The sequence below is a fragment of the Crocuta crocuta genome, unplaced genomic scaffold, assembly GCF_008692635.1.
Source record: "Crocuta crocuta isolate KB4526 unplaced genomic scaffold, BGI_CrCroc_1.0 scaffold271, whole genome shotgun sequence".
NCBI lineage: Eukaryota > Metazoa > Chordata > Mammalia > Carnivora > Hyaenidae > Crocuta > Crocuta crocuta.
The window spans coordinates 5885420-5897100 of record NW_027527824.1 but is presented as its reverse complement, the minus strand read 5'-3'; the positions used below and the strand labels follow the sequence as shown (position 1 = coordinate 5897100).

The following is an 11681-nucleotide window of genomic DNA, read 5'->3' as shown; positions in this document are numbered from 1 at the left end:
AGGGGCCAAATCTCACAGTCGTGTCCACCAACAAGGGGCTGGTCCTTCCAAAGGGAAAGAGCCCATCTGTTAATCCTTCTGGAGCGGCTGTAGGGGAATCAAAGTTTGCGTCCATTTCCTGGTTCCTCCACCTGCTAAGTAAATGGCCCCTGTCGAGTTACTGGACCTCTCTGTGCCTCAGTCCTCTCATCCGTAAAATGGGACTATTCCCTACCCGAGGGATTTGTTGTGAAGAGAAAGGGAGAAAGTGCATGTAGAGAGCAGGGCACAGGGCCGGATACACAGCACGAGTCTCTATTGTTACTGTTGTATTGTGTCGACTGGAGAAATAAAGGACATTAACATTTTGTTGAATGTTAACTGTTGGACACAGGAAAGCCAACCACCCTGCAGTGAAAATTAGCATGGGGTGAGATGGAGAGAGAACGACATGACCGACCTCCCAGCCCAGGAGCCCTGACCCCCATCAGCAGTCTTCTGCTCCCAGAGCCGAGCGATGAATATTCATGAGCACATAACAACACAGCTCCTGCTCGGTAGGGGCTGACCGTGCGTCAGGCTCTTTACATGCACCGTCCCACTGAATCCGTGGTGGCTCCATCCTACAGATGAAGAAACTGAGGCTGATCATTTGCTCCTTGAAATGGCCCCTGGAGGTGGCCAGGGAGGTGCCATGAGCCCCGCTGGGCAGACCGAGAAGACTGAGGGCATGGAGGTTAAAGGATTTAACAGAAACCCCATTTGTAACAAAACCAGGGCTAGAAAGCCAGATCCCCAAGGCTGGGCTCTCAAAGCTACTGTCACTCTTCCACTGTGTCCCTGACTACACAGGCTCTTGGTATCTTAGTGCATTTTGTCTGTCTCTGTACTGCGATTCCATCCTGAATAAGGGGTAAAAAAAAAAATAGGTGGAAAGTTTAGATAGATGATAGATAGATATAGATAGATAGATAGATAGATAGATAGATAGATAGATAGATGATAGATAGGAGATAGAGAGAGAGATATAGAAGAAAGAGGGAGAGATGGTTTTAGACAAAAGGGGAAATTGTAAAAACAAGTGGTTATCTGCATTTTTAACTCTGTGCAACGCCCTGTTGTAAGCAAATAACAAAACCTAAGTCACATAATCATCACAACAACTCTGACGTCAGGGGGGTATTATCATCATCCCCATTTTATAGATGAGGAAACTGAGACACAGAGAAGTTTAATAACTTGCCAGAGGGCAGGCAGCTAGGAAGTGGGGAAAACAAGATTTGAACCCAGCAGCCTGGCTTTAGAATTCCTGCAGATGCGGCCGCCTGGGCGGCTCAGTCTGTAAAGCATCCGACTTAGGCTCAGGCTGTGATCTCATGGCTTGTGAGTTCGAGCCTCGCGTCTGGCTCTGTGCTGACAGCTCAGAACCTGGAGCCTACTGTCCCCCTCTCGCTCTGCCCCTCCCCCACTCGTGCTCTGTCTCTGTCTCTCTCAAGAATAAATAAAACATTAAAAAGATTATAAAAAATAAATAGAATTCCTGCAGGTGGATAGACAGACAGACAGAAAAGGAGGCTTTTGGACAAGCTGTCTTCCTAGCTCCTGCCGCCAAAGATGCTCAGAGCAGAGATCGCCAGGCTCTCAGGACTCCACCTTGAGCTGCCCTTGCTTCTGTTTTCCCTGCACTTCCGGGGGCAGGTGGGTGCACCCGAATGTGATGAGACAGACACATAGATCCGAGTCTGAGCAGGTGGGAGGCATGGGGTCGAAGGGACTCACCCAGGTACCACCTGTCCATGGCAGGAGCTGCTGGCTGTGTCCTCGGTGGGAGAGAGCAGTGAGGTACTGGTCGCCAAGGGCCGGGATGGAAAGTGCAGCCCTCCCTCCCCACACCCCAGCGGAGCCCAAGCCCACAGGCAGGAAGAGACAGAGTCGAGGAGGAGGGGCTGGCAGGGGAGCCCTTGGGGCGGGCTGGGGCAGGGATCCAGGGGGAAGATGCCAGCCACAGCCACCGGCCCCTGTGTGCCCAGGGGAGAGCTCCCTGCAAAGGCCGCCCTAGGGGTGATCGAGGGCCATTTGTGGGTCCCCGAGTGCCTCCGCTCAGCTGTGCCTCCGTTCTCCGGTCCAGTCGTGCCTAGGGCACACCCGGCCCCTTTCTGCAGCTGAGATGGGACAGAATGGCAGCCGCCCTCCGAAGCGGCCCTGGGTGGGGCAGGGAGGAGGACCGGGCACCAGCTGAGCCTCCCGGGTCCGTAAGGCAGTAGAGCAGAGGAGGGAGGCAGCTGGGGGCCCGGGGCCGGCAGAGCGGCTCCATGGCAGCCTCGCCTTCCTCAGCAGGGACCCCTCTCATAGCCCCCTGGGGCTTCCACGGGCTATGATGTCAGACCTGCCCGCCACACCTCAGCGGCCCAGCCGGAGCCACCAGCAGCCTAATGAGGCCTCTGGGGGGCCGCTGGCTGATGCCAGCGGGGAATGGCCGGAAGCCGGCACCTCTGGTCCCGGGGAGATGCAGGGGCCTGTCCCCACAGGAGCCAGGAGCCGACACCGGAGATACAGGGAAGCGCCAGCCCTTCCCCCGAGTTGGCTCAACCAAGTCCCTGTTCCCTGGCCCGCTGGGGCCTCTGACGGCCTGGAGCAAGGTCACGACAAGCAGTCTGGGCGGGGCTCACCTGGGAACACAGGATCTCCCTGGGTTACTTCTAGGACACCCTCCTCGGCCACCCCAGAAGGGACACGGAAAAGCAGGGTTTGGGGGTGCTGCTTCTGGCCCCCGTCTCTGGTCTCTGGCTCCAGGCGGAGGCCACCTTGCCTCTCTGTCCCTCCTTAGCAGTATCTCCTGCCCCGAGGGGACCACTAATGACCCTCCCCACCAGAGAGCCACCTCCAAGCCGGAAGGCCCTCCAGACACGGAGATCGGCGGGCCTGGAGGGGCGTGAACGAGCTGCTCCCACCACCAGGCCCTGGCACGTGTTCTCAAGTGGAAACCTGCACAGACAGCTCAGGGCTGCCGAGCGTGGGTTCCCCAAGCTGGGCACTTTGAGAGGCTCATGCATCTCAGGGCTCGATGACATTTCAGAGGCTCCCTGGACCAAACATCCCAGCGGTTCCGAGCAGAGAAGATCTCAGCCGGGACTCCTGTCCCACCCTCCCCCAAACACACACATAGACACACTCTGTGTTATCTACCGGCCCCTAATTCTGAGAAGGAGGGTATCTCGGTCCCAAATGGGGACCCTGTGTCATGCACCGGCTAGCTGAAGAGAACCTCCAGTCATCCTAACCACTCCCGTCACTTACAAAGAGTTCGCTCTCCTACCCGCTGAGGGCTCAGGATATAAACCAAACTCCTTTCTTTCACAGCACTTCTTAATCTGGCCCTAATGACCTCTTTAACCTTGTCTCAAACTTTCCTGCCTTTTTTTCTCTGCTCCAGCCATACCAGTCTCCTTGATGGTCTCCTAACCCTCCAGGCGTGCTCCTACCTCAGGACCTTTGCACCCACTATTCCCGCTTCCTGAACACTCTTGCTCCAGAGAACTTCAGGCTAACCTTGCTCACATCTTTCTTCATAGATTGACTCAGAAGATCCTTCCTGACATCCCAATCTAAAATTTCACACTTTGAGGGGCACCTGAGTGGCTCCGTCAGTTAAGCATCCAACTCTTGATTTTGGCTCAGGTCACAATCTCATGGTTTGTGAGTTTGAGCCCTGAGTCAGGCTCCACCTTGACAGTGTGGAGCCTGCTTGGGATTCTCTCTCTCCCTCTCTCTGCCCCTCCTCTGCTCATGCTCTCTCTCTCTCTTTCTCTCTTTCTCAAAATAAGTAAAACTTAAAATAAGGTAAAATAAAATAAATATAAATTAAAAAATAAAATTTCATACCTACTCTCTGCAACATCTCAAATCCCTTCTTAGTTTTTGTTTTGTTTCTCTCTGACACTTACCATATTTGGTAAGTTATCATTTTTCCTCATCTTTTTCTTGTCTTTCTTCCAACTAAAGCTCAGGTTCCAGGGGAGCAAGGATTTTCGTAGATTCCCAGTGCCTAGAACAGACCTAGCACGTGGCGGACCCCTAGTTTTGTTCAGCGAATGAATACGTCCCAGAGGTGAAATCATTTCTCTAGGGGCACAGCCAGGCCCGAACTTGCCTACCGCAGCCTCTTTCCCTGAAACCGAACGCTCCATATGAGGCAGCAGGAGCTCGTTTGCCCCCACGGAGAGACAGTGGGTGGTCAGCACGCCCCTCGCCAGCAGCTCCCCCTGCGTCCCTTGGGGAGATCCCCACCCCCAGCCCTTGGCCGGAGCCCTGTGGCAGTTTTGATGACTGTTTACTTCTCCTTTCAGGGGAAGCCCGAGGCTGAGTCAAGAAGGTCCACCCCCTCTCGCTCACACCCAAGTCCTTCCTCAAGCCTCTGCCCACCTCCAGCTGAGGTCATCGGCCCGGCTGACGCTGGGGACAAGGGAGCCCCTGTCTCAGAGACACCCCGCCCTTCATCAGGGAGCCCCCGGCTCCTTCGGCCTGCGGCCGGTGTGCGAGCCACACTCCAGCCCCTTCGCATCCCGACGCTTCACTGTGGAGCCTGTGATGCTGCTGCGAAGGTCACCTCTCCGGGTCTCCTTCTCCATCTGTAAAATGGGATGGTAGCACCTACCTTGCATGGTTGTTGTAGGAACTGAGGTGATGTGGGTAAAAGGCCTGACCAAAGAAGGTCCTAATAAATGGCGACGTCACTATCCTCACCTGAGATGGCCTTCCAGGAGGCAAGCACGCTCACCGAGATCCCCGCCCTGGGCTCGGTCCCCTGCCACGCTGCTCTGAAGCAGGCTCCGGAGCACCGCCCCCTGCTGACCCTCTCTGCCAGCCCCCCACCCACCCAGGACCCCCAGCCTTCCTTTCCGCCCCTTTCTGACACCTACGCAGCACTGCTGGTCGCTGTTGGGGTCTGGCTGCACTTTTTGTCATTCTCGGGATATGGGGCCAAATGGGGTGAGAGGCCCAGAAAGGTTACAGGGCAGGTAAAGACCCCTCATAGCCTCCCTCCCGGTCCGATTATTCCAGAGAGCCACCCAGCCATCCACTGCTTCCCCCCCAAGCCCCGCAGATCAAAGCGATCTTTGGGAGGTATGAAGAGGTCGCTCCAAGTCCCAGGTCCCTTTTCTAGTGTCACACCCAGTCGGACACTGTCCTTGGTCGCCGTGCCTCAGCCTCCCCCGTCTTCCCCAAGCAGCCTTCCGCCTGTGCCCTGAATCTTCAGTCTCAGGGCAGGAGTCTGGGGGTCACTTTGGGGATGGTAGGGTAGGAGGCGACATGCCAGACTGTCCGCCTGGGGCTCCCTCTCCACCGGCCTTCCCGGCACGGGGTTCCCCAGCGCCACTGTCCCTGCACGTCTAGGGCCGCACGTCAGAGTGTGCGGCCCCGGCCTCTGGTCCCCAGCCTGCTCTCCTGGCATTAACAACTCCCAGCTGGAAGAATCCAGCAGCCCCTAGGAAGCCCCGTTTCCTGGCTGGGGTCGGTCTTCAGCTGCGTGGCATGCCCGGCCCCTCGGCAGGGAAGGCGGCAGCTCCCAGGGCCCATCCGTGCGGCCCGGAGTCCCCAAACCCCAAGGAATGTTCGTTCCCGTCTCCAGCTGCAGCCGCAGACGCCAGGGTCACTGGGGTCTTATAAGGCGAGGCCGGGGGAGGTGGGTCCTGGAGGGCCCATTCCTTAAGTCTTGGCTTCAAGATGACCCGAGCCGTGGGGCACACAGGTCGTGGGAACTGCCAAAGGACAATGTACTGTGAGAGTCAAGGTCACCAAAGCTTTCTGCTCGCCGAGCCGGCAGGGGATGGGGACGTCCTCTTCTGTTTCTACAGCTGGTGACAAGGGCAAACCTGTTTGACCCACCTCTCCCACAGTGAACACCCTGGAGAGAAATGCATTCTTGACTTTTCTCAGAACTCAAGTCTGGGCTGGAACTGGAATAGAGGCTATTCTCTCCAGCTGCAGTCTTCGCCGCCTCATAACCACATTCCCCCTTCTTTCTATAAAATAGCTTTGGGCTCACCACCTCCAGGAAGACCTCCAGGAGCAAGCCCACCCTCTCTGCTCCTGCCTTTCCTCCACAACTTTCTGGATTACACTGGCATGACCCGAATGGCTCATAGCTGGCTTTATAATCATCTTTGTCATTTACTGCACAGAAAGCCGAGTCTGGCCTAGGTGTCTGTTAAATGTCTGTGTCCTCTCGAAGTCTGGTGGCCAGAAATCCTCAGTCAGTAACAGTTCCGTCCACTTCATGATTCTCGATAGTTCTAAGGAGAGTTTGCCTCCTTGATCTGCTTTGTTCCTTCCAATGACTCAGTCAAGCAGGTTTTGTGACCCCCATCTAACAGGAGAGGAAACCGCAGCATCACGTAGGGAAGTCAGAACTCAACCCCAGGGCTAACAAAAGGGCCTCCCTGTGATCAAAGAAAGGATGCATAAGGAAATGGATGATAATATAAATATTAATAACATAATATCCACATGTAGACCTTTCAAAGTGTTTTTAAGCCCTTGTATCACTTTGACCTTGCAAGGGAACAGGAAAGGGACCAATGGACCCATTGCACAGGTGAGGAAACTGAGGCTTAAGTGGCTTTCCCAGGGTTATAACCGGAGCCCAGCATACCCTATGGCTAGGAAGGACTTCATTTCGCAAAGAGAGTGACAGAGGTGCTGCGGTCTGCCTAAGCTCGCACGGCTGGGGAGAAGCGGGGGATATCAGGGAATGTCCTGAGCCTCCTTCTCCTCCACCAGCCTGCCTCCAAGCCTGGCTCTGAGGCAGGATCCCCCTCCTCTGGACGGTGCAGGGGACCCTGCCCGCAGCAGCCCCAACCAGCCCCAGTCAGTCCATGACATCCCATCCAGCATCACCTGCTCTCCATCACCGCCCTGGCAGGTGCCCCATTATTGTGCAAGCGGGCACAGGGCCGGCGCCAGCTCCATGGAATCAACAGCCGTTTGGCTTGGGCCGGCTGACTCTGCCCCCCTGGAGTTCAGCTGTGACAGCAATGAATCACACTAATGGTGAGAGGTGACATTCTTCCTCTTCGTGGCCTGGAGACAGGTATTTCCAAAGTCCCTCCCCTGGCTCAGGCAAACACACCTGATCTCTCTCTCTCACTCTCTCCTACTGGGTCCAAGGTGAGGCAGAGCAGCCGGGGGCGAGGTGGGGTGAACCAGATAGAGCTGGACGGCCACCCCACCCTGGCTTTACGCAGCCGCCCCTGCCAGTCCCTAATCCCCAGGGTGGGGAGGGGGGGCCCAGCCCTCCCTGCAGAGGAAGGAGAGAAAGATCCCCAGTGACCTTGACGTGCGCTTCAGCGCGGCAACACCCTCGCCCACCCCACCCTCCCTGCTGCTTGCACTCTGCCTCTGACTCTCTTCCAAGAACAATTTGGCAAGTTCCAATCCACAACCTGCAAAAAAAAACCCCAGAATGCTAGGGAGGGCCGCCGCCCAGGGGACCGGTAGGCAGATTGACCTATTTTTATGTGGTGTTAAGTAACACAAACACCTCCGTGCAAAGAGACTTGCAAGTCTCTGGAGTGGAACTCATGGGGAGGGGTAGTAGTCTGGAGGTAAAGCGTTCAGGATGCCTGAGGTCACTGTCCGAGACCAGGGCTCAGCATTCCCTTCCGGGAAATGGCTCAACGTGGCAACTTTCCTATGTAACCAAGTTATAGCTCTGATATCCAACCAAATTACATCAGTCACCTACCTTGGGGGCTAAGTGGACAGACGGACAGTCCTGCCAGCATAGAGTGTGGGTCCAGAAGGAAGACACACGTTAAACAGCAATTCGTGCCCAGATGCTGGATTCTTCTTCCCTGGCCCTGCAGTGCTAGATCAGACAGGGAGAAGGGGATCATCCATTGTGTGGGGTGCGGGAGTGGATGAAGTCCTCAGTTGGAGCCTAGACCTGGGTCGATCAGGCCATCCTGGGCAGGTTCTCAGAGACCAGCTTTGCCCAGGGGGTCTGGAGCACCTCCAGAGACGGAGAGCCACTCCAGTTTGGGATCATCACGGCCATGGGAACCAAGGACTCCCTCACGTGAGACCAAGTTCTGCTTCTTCTCCTGAACCCCTGAAGGGTCCAAACCCTTTCCTCGGCAGCACAGAGTGAGCCGGGCTTGGAGCTGGATGGGCCTGGGCTTGGACCTTGGCTTTGCCCCTAAGAGCACAAACCCAGGCCAGTCCAACGAGCCACAGCTCCCTCATCTGTAAAATCAGGACCGCGTCAGGTAGTGCCGTGAGTTCTGAATGAGCCGATCTGTGTGACATCATCCACCCCGAGTTGGTAAGTGTACGCGCTGGAGGTACGAACTGCTTTATGTAGTCAGTTACAAATAATAATATCGCCATTATTTTGACGATAAATCCCTGGCAGCAGGAGGCCGCATGGCGGGCCAGGGAGAGCTTTGCACACAGACAGCCTCGGCTGGGCTCCTAGCCCCTCCACTTCACAGCCCTGTGGCCTAGACCGGTCACAAATATTCCAGAGACTCTGTAACGTGTGAGTATCCTACCCACCCCAGAAATACGACTGGGTTATCCAGGGGGTTGGGGGAGATAAGTGAGTGCTGAGAGTTTCGCAAAGGAGGGAAAACTATTTTCTATATATCCTAGAGTTGATAACATCGTTCTCTGTTATTAACATGATTACACATGATTACTATGAGAAAAATCAGAATCTCCCCCATTACACTTCCTCATAGAGTTTAAGGTTTTATTTTTAGTAACGAATGCGGGGAGGTACCCACAGTCTTTTGTGTGCCTGGGGCTTCAAAGGGTCTTCATCCAGCCAAGCTCTGAAACTGCTGCCAGCCTTGTAAACCCCTGACCTGTGAGTGCGCCCACAAATGATGCTCATTAGCCCATGCACAGACTGGACCCCCGAGCCCCTGAGGAACTGCACCTGCCAATTCTGCAGGTCTAAACTACTCACAGAATCTAGACAGACTCTGAAGATTGGGGGGTGTGACGTGAAGGTGTTCCAGGTGCTCTTACCTTAGAACAAGACACAGTCTTTGCCCACTGGGAGCCATCTTGGATGAAGGCACCAAAGCTCACAGAGACGAGGCGGGCAGCAGCGGCCTCGCAGAGAATCAGCCTGCACCTGTGTTTATTTGGCCAACAGTACTTTTTCAAAGACTGGATCAGAATGTCTTTGGGAGGACACTGTGGGTGACCCCTGGCCCCTACAAGCCATCTGTTATGTCACCACAGCTAATTTACAAGTGGACACTATCCACTTGGCCTCCACAGTTTTGTATTTTTTTTTAAGTAAGCTTCATGCTTGACATGAAGCCCAATGCAGGGCTTGAACCCACGACCCTGAGCTCAAGACGTGAGCTGAGATCAACAGATGCTTAACTGACTGAGCCCCTCGGGTGCCCCCTGACCTCCACAGTTGAGTTTAATTTTTTAAATGTTTATTTATCATTGAGAGACAGAGAGAGAGAGAGCACGATCATGGGAGGGGCAGAGAGAGGGGGAGACACAGAATCTGAAGCAGCCTCCAGGCTCTGAGCTGTTAGCACAGAGCCCGATGTGGGACTCGAACTCACAGACGGTGAGGTTATGACCTGAGCAGAAGTCGGACACTCAACCGACTGAGCCCCCGGGCGGCCCCTGACCTCCACAGTTCTGACGCGAGGTACGGAACACTAAATGTGAAGATAAAGGCCAGAACCAGGGTGGCTGGAGCATAGGAAGCAAGGGACTCACTCTCCCCAAAGTCTAGTAAGGATTCACAGAGGAGGAGGAACTGGGGTTTGGAGAAAGATGAAAGGGTAAGGGCTTTGATCATAACCCAGGTGACCCCACACCCTTTTTGCCAAGACCTTACGTAGCGACCCCAGAATTAACCAGAAAGGTAGAACCTTTTGTTCTAGGCTAGCACGTGCTCAGTCAAGCCACCGTGGCTCTCTGCTTCTGTGCAGGACGTGCATAAGGTTCAGTTCCCCCAATGCGGCAGAGCCCAGGCGCAGGGACCCAGGAGCAGAGGGAGACAGGGGGAGGAAAGGAGGGGGCCTGGGGGAGGGGGAAGGGCCTGGAGGGAGGGGGAGGGCAGGAGCTAAGCGGCAAAGCCACTGGCCTGCACAGCTGCCTCTTCAGCTGTTACCTCCTCCCTCTGCCCAAGGACAGAGCCCCTTCGGCGCCACACACCCCAGCTCTCTTACACAAAGGAAAGCACTTCAGAGCCACTAGGAAACAAATGGTGTTTTATTCCTTTTTGTCGTGGAGAGGATAGATCACAACACGGAGGACAGCGAGGGCCCGTCACAGGGGCACGTCTGGTTAGATTCCAAGAACACGATGGATGGGAGGGGCGGGGTCTGCTTGGATGTCCCCTTCTGGGTGACCTTCGACCTCTTGCAGTTCCCTCTGCAGCAGGGCTGTGCCGACCTGCCCTTGGGGGGTCTCTAACCTGCCCTCTAGCCGCTGCACCTGCCGCTCTAACCAGCAACAGGGGGAGCAGAGGGCCTGGGAGCCATCGCCGCTGCCTGACCAGTGGGTCATGGCAGAGTCTCCCCGCCGCTTTGCTGGCCCCACCAGAGCAGACCCCCCAGCCACTGCCTGCCAGAGACCTCATTCAGGGACAGGAGTCCGTCCAGCAGAGCTGGGCTGCAGCTGGGAGTCTCAGAAGGAGGGAAGGGAGGAGCGCGGAGCAGAGCTCAGAGCCCGTGGGGTTATTGCTGAGAAGATATGCAGGGGGCACATTCCCCAGGGGCAGAGTAGAAACCCTGGGCCCTGGGCCCGGGCTGCTCTGCGATGCTGCAGGGCGGACGGGGACTCCGGGGTGGAAGCCCCAGGAGGAAGAGGAGCGGGGAAGGGGCACAGCCTGCCCGGAGGCAAAGCCGGGCTCGCCAGCTCCTTGCCACCAACCTCCAATTGCCCAGAGACCCTCCGAGCAGACCTGGGGCAGGACTAGAATACAGAAGCGAGGTTCTTGTAAATGAAGTGAAGAGAGGCCAAGAAGAACGATCACGAAGGTGATGTAAACCCTCCCGAGTCCCGAGGCAACTGGAGACCCCCCACCCACGCCCCCCTCGCCCTACACCCACCCCCGGATCAAGAGAAGGGATGGTCTCTCGGGGGAAAAGCGCACCCCAGGAGTGGGAGATGGTGTGGGTGAGGGCGCAGGGGGGCAGGGAGGGGCGGATGGTGGCGAGGCTCAGCACCCGCCCAGGAGAGCAAATCAGGGTCACTAAAACACAACACCACCCACAAACAAGCAGCCACAGAGTCATCAAACACGCAGACACGTCACAGGAGGTGGGCGAGACGGCGGGCGGCGGGCGGGAGAGGCGGGCTGGAGTGTCGTGAGTCGAGGATGGTGCTCCCGGGGTCGGGGAGGGGCAGGGGACACACACACATTCTTGGCTTCTCCCGGGGAAGGATCTGCTGCCCAAGTGGCCGGTTCTGAAGCATCAACATCTGCGTCTAAAGGTTCAAGCAGCTCCTTTCAGGTTCTGGAAGATAAAGGGGGTAGAGAATTTAAATGAAAACTCACNAAAGTCGGACGCTTAACCGACTAAGCCACCCAGGCGCCCCTCCCTGCCTTTAACGTATGGCCTGTGTCCCCTGAGACTTGCAAGAGACCCACGCCAAGCTCATGAGATGCAGGGGAAGGGAGGGAGGGGGTGGGGCGGGGGAGGGGCCCTCAGGGAAAT

General features: G+C 56.2%; 1 protein-coding gene across 2 annotated transcripts in view; it reads right to left on the bottom strand.

Annotated features, from left to right (window-relative positions):
* Positions 1-10212: 10212 nt before the first annotated feature.
* Positions 10213-11681, bottom strand: part of FXYD6 (FXYD domain containing ion transport regulator 6) — a 30684-nt gene continuing 29215 nt past the window's right edge. For both annotated transcript variants that reach the window (XM_077777422.1, XM_077777423.1), the window contains exon 8: positions 10213-11480. The gene's annotated coding sequence lies outside the window, so the exon portion shown is untranslated. The remainder of the gene's footprint in view (positions 11481-11681) is intronic.